The sequence below is a fragment of the Camellia sinensis genome, chromosome 6, assembly GCF_055761805.1.
Source record: "Camellia sinensis isolate YWXY chromosome 6, ASM5576180v1, whole genome shotgun sequence".
Lineage (NCBI taxonomy): Eukaryota > Viridiplantae > Streptophyta > Magnoliopsida > Ericales > Theaceae > Camellia > Camellia sinensis.
Window position 1 is genome coordinate 204,183,588 of NC_138966.1, and position 14,860 is coordinate 204,198,447.

The window sequence follows — 14,860 nt, forward strand, 5'->3', positions numbered from 1 at the left end:
GGTGTACACTAGACTACTGATACGTACTAATCCTCCATTTATTTTGGTGACAAACATTTTCTGTGATTTTTTTTTTTTTCCTTCATAAAATTTTTTTGGTGATATAATAGAGGTGGGATGATGATAATGATGATGATGGGGTAACGGTATGATATTTTGGAAAACGCTTTTCACTTTTTAAAAATAAAAAATATTATTTTAAGATAAATTTGTTATTTATTGACTTTCGTTTTTTTATCATATTAAACGGACAAAAAATGTCGAAGACATTTAAAGAGTTGGAAGAAAAACTTTCCTTTCAAAAATATTTATAACATTTTATCGGCGGGTGATCCCATCATCACTGGCTTACACTCAATATTTATTCCCCCTCGACCTCACAAAACTATTTATTGTTATCCAATCTTTGAGCATGTATTCAAAAACAAAAAAACTTTGTATGGTACATATTGTATTCACAATTAATTCCATTTTTATAAATATTTTTTTAGATTTGTAAAGAAAAATTATGCCATGTAATATTGATAGTTTTAATATATAGCTTGTGTTAGCATTTAAATCAATATTTAATCGTACAATTTGTTGTCGGACGTGCAATCTATTAAGTATCGTACTTTTTCATTTTAAAAAAATGACACGTCTCTTTGTTCTAAATTATTATTATTATTATTTTATTTTAAAATATTCATAATCATTTGTGATAATATTTGTATATCTCGAGATTCTTACATAATTTATTAATTATGAGTATTTTATAATACGACTTTGTTACGTAGCTCGAAAACGAGCCCCCTGAATCGCCCGAAATTGAAAAAGGTGATTTTTGAATGTTTGGCCCAATTGCAACATTGGTCAATTGACACCACACGCGAGAAATAGAAGAAAATGGAGGAGAGGAGAGAGAGAGAGGAACCAGTCGAAGAAGAATAGGTGAGAGTGACCACCATTGAGATCGACTGGTGCTGACACTACCAACCTAGGTGACCACCGACGACTAGCGAAAAACTCTGCCGAGCTCGCCATCCGGAAATCTCTGCCTACCGTCAGTGGGAAAACTTGAAAGCCTGTCACTGTTCTTTCTAACCACCTCAGTGTCTCAATTTTATTTTTGAACAAACTAGATGAGCTAATCAAAGCATCATCAAAATATCTCATTTCTTTTGGAAAAGTTGCGGAGAGATGATATTGAGAACAAATAGATGTTCATTTCAATTTGGCCTTCATGAATATCTAAAATGTCTGCAGCTGAGTTCTGGAGTTTTGATTGTATAGGTGGAATTGCATTAGGATTATGTTAAAGTTAGTTTAATTATGTCCTTTAATTTTTATTTTTAAGCTCTTTGATTTGTAACATTTTTTATTCCTGATTCTGTCTACAAATCTTCTTTTCACTTGCATTTCTTTTTAATTGTAGAGGACTTGTGCAATATGCCTAACAACCATGAAACCAAGCCACGACCATGCCATTTTCACTGCAAAATGCTCCCACTCATTCCACTTCTATTGCATTACTTCTAATGTAAAACATGGAAACCAAATTTGCCCTGTTTGCAAAGCAAAAAGGAAGGAAATACCCTTTCAGAATACTTCCGATATTTCAAAAGAAAATGAGCTAATATTATACCCACATTCACATCTGTTGTTAGGGAAAATATGTGATTCCCCACAAGTAAATCAATCAATGAGAATAAAAACTAATGCGGAAAAATTAAATCAAAAGCAACACAAGAATTTTTACGTGATTCCCTCAATATGAGGTACGTCCACGGGATCGACATCCGATTCCACTATCAACCAAAGAGTTTTCAAACGATTACAAAGGAGACACCAATGGTCTCACAAAACCACCCTTAGGTGAATTCCAAATAATCACAAATAAATAAAGAGGAAAGACCTCACTAAATAGATGAACCAAAATCTTCCGAAACCAAAAGTGAAGAAGACCCACAAAAACGAACCCAAATCAGCCGAAACAGAGCAACTAGCCGAAGATCCACACCTTAACCAATTTGCTGCCACTGAATTGATTACCCAAGCCGAAACAGAGCACTAAATTGATGTTTCCACAAGGACTATCTCACCAAAAAAATATGAATAAACTTTGTTAACCCACCAAATTGATTTTTTAATCAATACAACTTGTAGCAGCCGCAGCACCTCGGAAGAGCAACAAAACAATATATATATATATATATTATTGAATCTTAGGTTTTGTAATCAAACCCTAATTGTATCCAAATTGAATTGGGTCTCCACAAAATTAGATATAATATATAAAAATATATTATACCTAAACCAAACCAAATTAAAACTCTTTTAATAAACCAATTGGGTCCCATACTCCAATAAGGAGGTATACCCAACAATTCTCCCCCTACCGACTTAGATGGAGAGATCAACCACACCCGTCAAAGTTCGACACTTTAAATGTTTGTCCCTCGACAAAGTCTTAGTCAACATATCCGAAATATTATCATCTGTGTAAACCTTTTCGAGTTACAACAGTTTCGAATCTAACACATCACGAATCCAATGGTATCTTGCATCAATATGCTTTGATCTCGAATGAAGAGTAGAATTTTTACTCAAGTGAATAGCACTTTGACTATCATAATAAAGCACATACTTTTCTTGCTTCAAACACCCAACTCTTGCAAAAATTTCTTCAACCATAACTCTTCTTTGCAAGCTTCTGTAATAGCAATAAATTCAGCTTCGGTAGTTGAGAGAGCAACACGTTTTTTATAATTTAGATTGCCATGCCACAGCTCCCCCTGCAAAAGTCATCAAATACCCCGAAGTAGATTTCCTAGAATCAACATCACCAGCCATGTCAGAATCTGTGAACCCATCAAGCATCGGCTTACCATCCCCAAAACACAAACATACCTTCGAAGTCCCTCGAAGATACCTTAGAATCCATTTTACCGCTGCCCAATGTTCTTTACCCGGATTAGAGTGAAAACGACTCACCACACCAACGGCGTGAGCAACATCCGGCCTTGTACGAACCATGGCGTACATCAAAGAACCAACTGCTGAAGCATAAGGAATTTTCAACATCTCTTCCTTGTCTTTCTCACTTGTCGGACATTGATTCGAACTAAGCTTGAAGTGACCTGCAAGTGGACAACCAACCGGCTTTGCTTTATCCATGTTGAACCTCTCAAGAACTTTCTCAATATAGCTTTCCTGAGACAACCAAATCAGCCCCTCTTTGCGATCACGAATAATTTTCATACCAAGTATTTGCTTTGCCGATCCCAAATCTTTCATTGCAAAAGACTTGTTCAACTCCAATTTCAACCTGTTAATCATGGTAGAATCTTGAACCACAATTAACATGTCATCAACATAAAGCAAAAGAATAATAAATTTGCCATTCGGGAAGTTTTTCACAAACACACAATGGTCCGAAGTGGTTTTAGAAAAACCATTATTCATCATGAAAGAGTCAAATTTTTTGTACCATTGCCGCGGGGCTTGCTTGAGGCCATACAAACTTTTCTTCAATTTGCAAACAAATTTCTCTTTCCCTTTCTCTACAAAACCTTCGATTGCTCCATGTAAATTTCTTCTTCAAGATCACCATGAAGAAATGCGGTCTTCACATCAAGTTGCTCAACGTCAAGGTTCATACTTGCAGCCATGCCAAGTACAACCCGAATAGAAGACATCTTCACAACTGGCTAGAAAATTTCATCAAAATCAATACATTTCTTTTGCCCAAAGCTTTTCACAACAAGACGTGCTTTGTACCTTAGATTCTTGCCATCATTCTTCAATTTGAAAACCAACTTATTTTTCAAAATTTTATTCCATTAGGCAACTTCACTAAATCATAAGTGTAATTTTCAAGTAAGGAATACATCTCCTCTTCCATGGCCTTTTTCCAATCACCTTTCTTTGCATGCTCAATTGCTTCTTGGTAGCTCTCGGTCTCCCCTTGATCAGAAATCAACACAAACTCATTAGGAAGATACTTTTTTGAAGGTTGTCGGTCCCTTGTAGATTTTCTCAACTCAAGTTGTGGTGGCGATTCTTGAGTTGGATGCTCTTCCTCAATTTCTGGCACAATTTCATTAGAATTAGCACCACCCTCTACATCTTCAATGGGTGGCTGCACATCTCCCCCATTTTCATCATCCACCGAAGATGAAGGAGATGGATCCATGTCAATGAGATCACTAGTTTTTGGCTCCGATTGATCACCTTTGCCAAACTCTTCAATTGTTTGGTCTTTAAGAACACAACATCATGGCTTCGAATGATTTTCTTGTCGACCGGATCCCACAATCTATACCCGAATTCATCACACCCATAGCCAAGAAAAATACATTGTCTTGACTTGCTATCAAGCTTGGACCTCTCATCTTTTGGAATGTGAACAAAAGCTCGGCAACCAAACATTCTCAAGTGCTCATAAGATACATCTTTGCCGGTCCAAACTCTTTCTGGAACATCACCATTCAAAGGATAGGAATGAGACAAATTGATCACATCAACTGCTGTCTTCATTGCGTCACCCCAAAAAGATCTTGGTAATTTAGCTTGTGAAAGCAAACACCTTGTTCTTTCCACAATGGTGCGGTTCATCCTCTCGGCAACGCCATTTTGTTGAGGAGTCTTCTTAACTATCTTTTGGTACCGAATACCTTGGCTGTGACAATACTCATCAAATGGCCCAATGTATTCACCACCATTGTCTGATCAGATGCACTTCAATTTCTGCCATGTTTCTCTTTCAACCATGGCCTGAAAATGCTTAAATACTTCTAAAACTTGATCTTTAGTTTTTAGTAGAAAAGCCCAAACTTTCCTTGAATAATCATCAATGAAAGTAACAAAATAAAGTGCACCACTATGTGTTAAAACTTTCAAAGGACCACAAACATCCGAATGAATCAATTCCAAAACATTTTCTTTTCTAGAAGCAACATTTTTATGAAAAGAAACTCTATGTTGTTTACCCGCCAAACAATGAACACAAGTTTTAAGATGTGTACCTTCCAAATCGGGTAGAAGCTCTTTCTTGAACAAAACTTGCAGCCCATTTTCACTCATGTGCGCAAGTCGCTTGTGCCACAATTCAGTAGAAGTATCATCTTCAAGTGCACTGATAACACCTTTACAAATTTTTCCTTATATCGAATAAAGTGTATGAGTCTTCTTGCACTTAGCCACCACCAAAGAACCCTTTGTGAGCTTCCATATTTCATTACCAAATTTGTTGTTGAAGCTTTCATCATCTAGCTTCCCGATAGAGATCAAATTGAGGCGAATGTCAGGTACATGCTTCACATCTTTAAGCAACAACTTGCAGCCCAAATTTATTTCCAAGCAAACATCACCCATGCCGATAATCTTGGACAAACCTTCATTACCCATTCGAACAGAACCATAATCTCCTTTGGTGTAGGTAGTGAAGAAATCAACTCGAGAAGTCACATGAAAATAAGCACCGGAATCAATCATCCAATTGCTCTCTTGGCCCACAAAATTGATGCAATCATCTTCACAAACGACCATGAGATCATCGGTAGTAACTGCCGTTGTGTCTTCTTACTTCTTATCCACACTTTTGTCACACATTTTCTCCTTGTTCTTGAGCTTTCGGCATCTTGCTTCATGTGCCCTTTCTCATGGTAGTAATAGCACTCAATGTCTTTCTTTGAAAAAGAACCATCTTTTGATTTGTCACGGCTTTGATCACGATCATGAGGAGTCTTACTCATCCCCTTTATTTTGCTTCGGCCTCTCACAACGAATGCTTCTGAATGAGAGGAACCCGCTGATTTTCTTCTACTTTCTTTATTCAACAGGTTACTAGTGACTTGGCCCATTGTGACAACTCCATCGGGCGCTGAATTACTAACGGTCATAACCAAAGTCTCCAAACTTTCGGGCAAAGAACTAAGTAGCATCAAAGCCTGTAACTCATCATCAAAAATAATTTTCATATAAGCAAGTTGGTTAACAATACTTTTTATTTCATTCAAATGTTCTGGAATGAGGCTGTCATCTGTATATTTTAAATTAACCAACTTACGAAATAGAAAGGCTTTATTTGTGGCTGATTTTCTATCATAAACACTCTTTAATTTTTTTTATAAATCATGTGCCGAAGTTTCAGTAGCAACATGATGAAATACACTGTCATCGATCCATTGACGGATAACACCAACGGCTTTTCGATTAAGCCTATTCCATTCATCATCTTTCATACCATCGGGTTTGCCACTATCACCCTCAGTGGGTCCATGCAAATCTTTACAAAATAATAGGTCCTCAATTTTAGTTTTCCAAGTTACCCAATTGCTTTCATTGAAGCTAGACATACGACTCACATTCCCCTCAATTGATTTATACAAATAAATAAACTCAAATAAACCGTAAGCTCTGATACCAGTTGTTAGGGAAAATATGTGATTCCCCACAAGTAAATCAATCAATGAGAATAAAAACTAATGCGGAAAAATTAAATCAAAAGCAACACAAGAATTTTTACGTGGTTCCCTCAATGTAAGGTACGTCCACGGGATCGAAATCCGATTCCACTATCAACCAAAGAGTTTTCAAACGATTACAAACGAGACACCAATAGTCTCACAAAACCACCCTTAGGTGAATTCCAAATAATCACAAATAAACAAAGAGGAAAGATCTCACAAAATAGATGAACCAAAATCTTCTGAAACCAAAAATGAAGAAGACCTAAAAAAAAGAACCAAAATCAGCCGAAACAGAGCAACTAACCGAAGATCCACACCTTAACCAATTTGCTGCCACTGAATTGATTACCCAAGCCGAAACAGAGCGCTGAATTGATGTTTCCACAAGGACTATCTCACCAAAAAAAATATGAATAAACTCTGTTAACCCACCAAATTGATTTTTTAATCAATACAACTTGTAGCAGCCGCAGCACCTTGGAAGAGCAACAAAATAATATATATATATATATATATATATATATTATTATTGAATCTTAGGTTTTGTAATCAAACCCTAATTGTATCTAAATTGAATTGGGTCTCCACAAAATTAGATATAATTTATAAAAATATATTATACCTAAACCAAACCAAATTAAAACTCTTTTAATAAACCAATTGGGTCCTACACTCCAATAAGGAGGTATACCCAACAACATCAATAACATATTCCTTGAATCGTAGCTTCGAATGAGAGATGGGTTTCATAGACAAGTTGAATCGCGGTTCTACTGTTGAATCGCTTCTCCAAATGATATGGGTTTGTAAACAGTTAATCGTGACTATGGAGGATTTGAAGAGTTGAGAGATGAGAGAGAGTGTTGAGGATGAGATGAGATTGAAAATGATTTTTTTTTGGGATTCAGGCTGTTCGGGGGGACAAAATTCGAGTTGAAAACCGTTTTCCTTTGTAATAAATGAACAAAAATTTAAATATAAAGGGTGCTTGGCCGTTAAGCTCTACCTCTTTAATTAAAGCATTCGTTTTAGACGTGTGTTGATTTTTTGACATTTTCATTTTTTTGTTATTTTAGCTTGGAGCTAAAGAGTCTAGCTTATGATAGACTTTTTGATTTTTTTGACTTTTGTGAGAGAAAAACTGAAATGATTATGGTTTGGATATGACATTTTGTTTCATTGGCTTTTTAACTTATTTTGTCTTTTTATGACTATTTAATCCAAATAGTCTATGCCAAACATAGCCTGAAGTTGTTAATTATTAATTTGAACTTGTTGGCCCCCCACATTTGTTTGGATTCTTTTGGAAATTAGGTTGACTTTTTAGCTATTTTAGTCTATAGCTAAAAAGTCTTATTTATGAAGGACTTTTTAACTTTTTTTGACTTTTTGTAAGAGAAATAATGTAATGATTATGGGTTGGATGTGATATTTTGACTTATTGGGCTAAAAAGCCTATTATGACTAAAATAGTCCCAAACCTAGGAGTGTATAAATGGTCTGCTACTCGAGGTAAGCCCAATCTGTTTAGGCCTGTTCGGGCCCCAGCTCGAGCCCTTGGGCCATCATTTTGAAGCCCGGTTTGGCTTGTGGGCCGCCCCGTTGCCCAGTCCATCGGCCTGCTTAAGGTCCACTTTAAGGCTCGTCCCAAAGCCCGTCCGGGTCGGCCGAGGTCTAGTGTCTTTTTTAATAGAAAATAATAAATTTTTTGTAGAAACAAAAAATTAAAAAAAAAAGATTAGGCTAGCCCAAGCCCGAGGCCCAAATATCCCCCCGGACTTGGGCCTGGACCTAATTTTTTGGCTCGTGAGCCGACCCGATGTCACACCCCAAATCCGGGCATGACCGGCCGTGGCCCACAGGGACTTAGCCCAAGGCACACGTAAGCCTAAACACGAATCCAATCACATTGAACAACTGAACAATAGTCTAATAATAAATAACCAAAACTCAATCCAGACATGCCACAATTATAAACGGCAAAATCAACCGTAATCAAAAGCCATCCAAACTTATGGGATATAAATAACCCACATATAAAAAATAATCCTAAATGAACTTCGATAAGAATAAATATAAATATGCGCAAACTTGACATAACACTCTAAACTAAAGGAATGCCCTAGAGGTCCATGCAATTGAGTCCCCGCTATGCCATGAGTCCACTCTAAGTCCTTCTAACACCTGGAAATGGTAAACAACTAAGTCAGCTGATAGCTCAGTGAGTAGCAACATGGATAGTAAATACAGTTTTGAAAACAGGGTTCAATTCCAAAATAAGATATATATCACAGAAACTAGATTGGCATACAGTTTGGTAAATACAATCTGTTTCAAAAAGAAGGTTCCACAATTCAACACTTAAAATACTCATGTCTCGCAAGAACATGATAAACGACATTTTTCATTTAAAACAGATTATAACATGAACACCAATAATTTTTTGGGTACCAATAAAAACAAATAATCTGCCACACATTTCTCAGGCTATAAGCCCCGTTGGATCCAATACCGAACTAAGAGTCATCCTCAGGGTGGCACCTGTGCCTTTTCTCAAAGACGATCCGATTGAAGGTCACCTAGTTGTTTTTAAAGGTCTGTTCCTTACAATCATTGAGCACTAGAGTCATCACGGCCCAACCCGGATCTGTTCCCTAGTGGCCAGAGTCACCACACACAGTGGAATAATTTCCCTAGACTAAATACACACATGGTCCCAATAATCAATACACATCAGTTTCGCAAAACATGGTAGTTCATCATTATAAACATGAGACCAAAACAAATAGTTTACAGTATGCCAAGTTCACACATGTTTTAGAAATAATTTGATTCAATTGATAATATAATAATTTATCAAAACAGTTTAATCATGAAACAACAATTTAATTTTTCCAACAGTTCAGGGTAGGGGAACATTTATAAAAATATGTAGCATGAAACTACTCACCTGAAACGCAATAATATAATCCTCGAATAGAGTGTAAAAGTCCAACTAGTGGCCTGAACCAAGTATAAAAACTACGCGTCACAACTAATTTAAAAATACTAAAAAAAATAGGAACTAAGTAACCTCAAACTAAAACGCACTAACACGGCTCAACTCAACTCACCGTTACTCTTCAATATTACCTAAGTTCATATTCTTCAAGGTCTAAAATCACCCAAGACATAGATTCTGATCGAAACTTAACTAAAAATAACTTTAAGATGAAACAGTGTTTTAAACAAGTTTTCTCAATCTATTCGCTAACTTTGAAAATTACAAAACCCACTCCACGCTATTCGAAAAATTCCAATAACCTCCAGATATGATCTAATATATCCTAAGTTTCAAACCCAATTGGTTTCACTTGATTTGCTTATCAAAATAATTTTCTACAATTTATTATATCCAAACAGGTTGTTTTCTGCAGCACTTTAAAGAAATTGACGGTTCTCTTAATATACACGAGCAATCAATGCAAGGAAAAAAACATACGAAACTAGTCTCGTAACCGGTTCTAATGACACTAATTTGATAATTTTTGGATTTATACCCAAAGAGAACAACAATCCCGAATTTACTGTTTCGGACTGGTTTCCTGGACAGATTTGAATACCTCAATTTATATCGATTTTGACTCCCAAAAATTATGAAAAAAATCAGATATGCAATTCAATATGTAATTGATCTACTGTAAAAATTTCAGATTAAAATTCATCCGTTTGATTTGGTTTCTTGATTTTTAAAGTTTGCGATTCGGTGCAGAATTTTTGAACTAAGAATTACACTCATTCTTTATACATCAATTTAACTCCTCAGATTTCTTAACAGCATATATATATACACAAAATACATACACCTACAATCTCTCCATCAATGAATTAAATAACAATATTATTAGGATAAAGAACAAAGAAAGAAGAGAAGAAAACCTAGGAGGCCACACAGCACAACACACCCAAAGCTCTCATTCTTGGCTACAACAATAATCTTGATGATTGAAAAACCCCTCTCTTTCCTTCATAAACCCATGGTTGCTAGGGCTGCTAGTGTTGTGGAAAACAATTATAACAAGAGTTAGGGTTTGTGTTTATTTTATTTTATACTAGTGGTAGGCACACTTAGGTCAAATAGATAGATAAATATACAAAATACATATATAAGTTACATGCAATTCAAATGGTAAGAGTCTAACTTATTAATTTTGTGGTCTAGAGTTCAAGTCACACCCTCTTCTCCATTTTTTTTTAATAATAAATCTTGCTTCTAAATCAATGACTTTCACCATAAATTTATTTTTGGTTTAAAATTAATTAAAATATCCTCCAATAATATTTAATTTGCACCTTAGAATTCACCACCAAAATATTTGAGATTGAAATATTATTATTATCTAATTATTTACTTAATTTTTATATTCGGGTTCTCACACCCGAAGTTTGGTAGGAGCTCGCAAGACCCGATACAAGCCGAACCGAACCAAATTTACACCCTTACCCAAACCCAACCCAACCCAACCCAACCCGTTTTTTCCAAACCAAGCCTTAAGGATTCGTTTGGGAAGTGAGTTGGTTTTTTAGCTATTTTAGCCTGGAGCTAAAAAACATTGTTTGGGAAGGATTTTTTTGACTTTTTTTTTAGAAAAATAATATAATAATTATAAATTGGATATGGTGTTTCATCTTATTGGATTAAAAAACTTATTTTATTTTTTTGTGACTATTTTAACAAAACAAAAACCTAAATCTCAACTTCCCAAACGTGCTCTAAAGAAAAACTTAAGTTAAGCTTGCAAAACAATTTCTTTATAGAATTTACCTAAGATATTGAATTTTTTAAAGAGTAACAAAATATTTGCACAAAATTATTATAAAAGAATGACGTCGTTGTTTTTATGACTCGATATAAAATGCACAGTCATATGATAATTTAAGCAAGTGTATTTTTTAATTTTTTATAAAAAAAAATGTATAAAAAAAATAGGGAGATGACATGATTAAAAAAAGATAAAAAAATAAACACTCCAAACAACTTTTAAACAAGTTTCTATACAAAAATTTTATTTGTGAAACATTTTGTTTTTTAAAAAAATGTGTATTTAAATTCTCACCATATTCTCTGTTGGTGGTGGTGTTTGTTTTGAGGGATTGAGGGGTGAGATTGAATTACGAGTCCATCTGGACTAATAGTTCGTTGTTTGGTTCAAAATTTTGGCATCAGACTATTAGTCTCAAATCCATTGAACTATTGTGTCCCATGGGGGGATGTGACATAAATGGAGGGATAAGGGAGATATTAGATTAGGTGGCGAAATGACTATTTTGATCTTCTACTATTTAATTATGTGTTATGTTTAGTAAAATTCAATAAAATTTAAATGAATCAATTTAAAATTAAAATAATTTTATATAATTTTATTGATGTTTTATTTATTTAATTTTTTAAAATAATTTTTTTATAAATTTTTTATTGATGTTTTATTTTAAAATATTGTTTATATTTTATTTTATTTATTATTTAATAATTATTATTTTTTAAATAAAATTATTTAAAATTTTAATTAAAAAAATAACATATATTTTTATTGATATTTAATTTATTTAATTTTCAATTTTTTTAAAAATTGTGTAAAAAATAAAATAAAATAAAATTTTATTTAATCTAATTAAAAATAATTAAAATATTAAAAATATGTTTAATATTGCTATTACAGTAAATAATTGAAAAGGGTAAAATAGTCATTTAAATATTTATCATTCTCCGTAATATTCCAGACAAACATAGGATTCATATCCTATCCAATCAAATAGTCATTTCTTGACATATAATCTCATTATTAAATAAATATGGGATACAAATCCAATCCAACCACCGAACTAACAGTCCAGAGATAATGTATTCCATGACTAATAGTCTGATGGATTCCAATCCCCCATTATCTATTTTGTCCAAACAAACACACCCTCGACTAGGGGTGTTCGTGGTTCAAATTTGGACAGTTTGAGGATCAGTTTGGACAAGCCCGTATCTATGCGGTTTGGAAAAAAGTCAAGCCGCAACCGCCTGCAGTGCGGTTTGTGCGGATAGGGTTCGCGGATATGCTGGCGGTTTGCGGATTGGATTTTTTTCTTCAAAAAATTATTTTTAAGTTTTTTTTTTTTTTTTCCTTCCCATTTTATAAATATTTATTTTAGGTCATTTTCCCCCCATATTCTAACATGCTCTAACATTAATAATTAATGAATTAAAACTTATCAAATTAAAAACACAACAAAATCGATTCGTAACACAAACAAATCATTTAAATCTTAAATTAAATCATAAACTAACACAAGCACATATTTCAAAATCCTAAACTAGAACTCTATATTTATTAAGAAATTTAAAATTCCAAATCACACTTCATCCATGACAAGTTTAGTTATGAAACAATAATAATATGATCAGAATTTATTCAGTTTCTGTTAATATAATACTATTAGCAAATGTAATGTTAAAGTAAGTTCAAAGAACAAAGGGTGTTTTGTTTTTGGCAAAAATATCTAGATAGGATATAGGAATGAAATCAACAGCTAAGATTAATAATAAAAATAAAAAGTGCGGACGAGTTCTTGCGGGTGCGTGCGGGTTAAACCCGCAACTCACCTGCAACCCGCAAACATGCCATATTCCAAACTGTATCCGCCCTCATTGTGTTTGCGAAACCGTCCATTTGTATGTGGTTTGGGCGGGTTGGGAGGGTTTTGCAGATCGGATAAACCGTTGCCCACCCCTACCCCCGACTATTTGGTTAAACTAAATTTGTATCCTATTTTTGTTTAGTCATGTGATTAAATGTTAGAAAATGACTATTTGGTTAGGTAAGTTATGAATTCTATGTCTATTTGGAATATTATGGAGAAAGATAAATGTTCAAATGACTATTTTATCCTTTTTAATTATTTACTAAGTAATAGCAATATTAAACATATCTTTAATATTTCAATTATTTTTAATTAGATTAAATAAAAAATTATTTTATTTTATTTTTTGCACAATTAAATAAATTTATTTTTAAAAAATTAAATAAATAAAATATCAATAAACAATATATGTTATTTTTTTAATTACAATTTTAAATAAATTTATTTTAAAAACTAATAATAATTAAATAATGAAATTAAGTAAAACATCTATTAAAATTTAAATAATGGAATTAAATAAAATATAAACAAAATTTTAAGATAAACAAAATTTTAAGATAAAAATCAATAAAATATCTAAAAAAAAATATTTAAAAAAATTAAATAAATAAAACATCAATAAAAATTAAATAAAATTATTTTATTTTTCAATTGAGACATTTAAAGTTTATTAAATTTTACTAAATATAATACATAATTAAATAGTAGAGAATCAAAATAGTCATTTCACCACTAATCCCATATCTCCACTTATCCCTCCATTTGTGTGCCACCTTCCTCCATGGGACACAATTGTCCAATGAATTTGAGGTTAATAGTCCGGGGTCAAAAGTTTGAACAAAACAATGGACTATTAGTCCAAATAGACTAATAATCCAATCCCAGCACCTCTGTGTTCAGAGCCAACATAACATGATTATATTCATACTTTTAATTACCAACTATTCTTCATGTGTGGGGACTATCTGTGGCTGGCTCCACTTGCAAAACCAGTTGCATTTTGAATTCATTTATTTAAGTGCTATGATTGTTGTTTAAGATTTTGGTTCCCCATTTCGATGTGTTGCTTTCTCTTTTGATCATCCTCGCTCTTCATTCACAATTTTAGTTTGAATTCAAATTCCTACCATTTCCTCAACTCCTTTATCATTGGATACTCTGGCAACGGATAACAATGTCATCAATGATTTTGTTTTTATTAAAAACTTTAGTATAACAGTGATACAACATTATTATCAACTTGCGAATTTTTGTTTTAAATTGTGTTTGGTTCAATAATTTAAGAGGAGATTTAGGGAGAAAAATTAAAAAATAAAGGGAAAAGTCAATGAAGATACAATTTATAATTTTGTCATGTTTCCATCGATTTTTTTATTCCTTCCACAATTTCTTGCTAAATTTTTTAATCAAAATTTAATCTTAATGACACTTGTTTTTTAATATAACCATGGCAATGATTTTCTAAAGGTGTCAATTTGCTTGCTTTTGTTCAATATCTTAAATAAACTGTAATTAGTTTTGAATAACTAAGCAAAGCTATAACAATTCTAATAACTGTTTGGGAAGTGTTAAATAAGTATATTTTTTGAATTTTCATGAAAATATATATAAAAAAGTAAAGAGATGATGTGATAAAAAAAGACAAAAAAAAAAAATTAAAGTACACTTTTGTAGGAGTTACCAAACAACCTTTCAAATTATAATAAGAATAGTTCATTTATTAGTAACTTAATTAAAAG

The 14,860-nt window shown here is 33.1% G+C and overlaps 1 long non-coding RNA gene across 1 annotated transcript; it reads right to left on the reverse strand.

The window, feature by feature from the left end:
- Positions 1-8,444: 8,444 nt before the first annotated feature.
- Positions 8,445-9,544, reverse strand: LOC145792218 (uncharacterized). Its single transcript, XR_014331607.1, has 2 exons — positions 9,403-9,544; positions 8,445-8,636 (listed from the first exon to the last, which is right to left on the reverse strand). It is a non-coding gene; the product is annotated as an uncharacterized LOC145792218 (long non-coding RNA).
- Between the last annotated feature and the right edge of the window lie 5,316 nt (positions 9,545-14,860).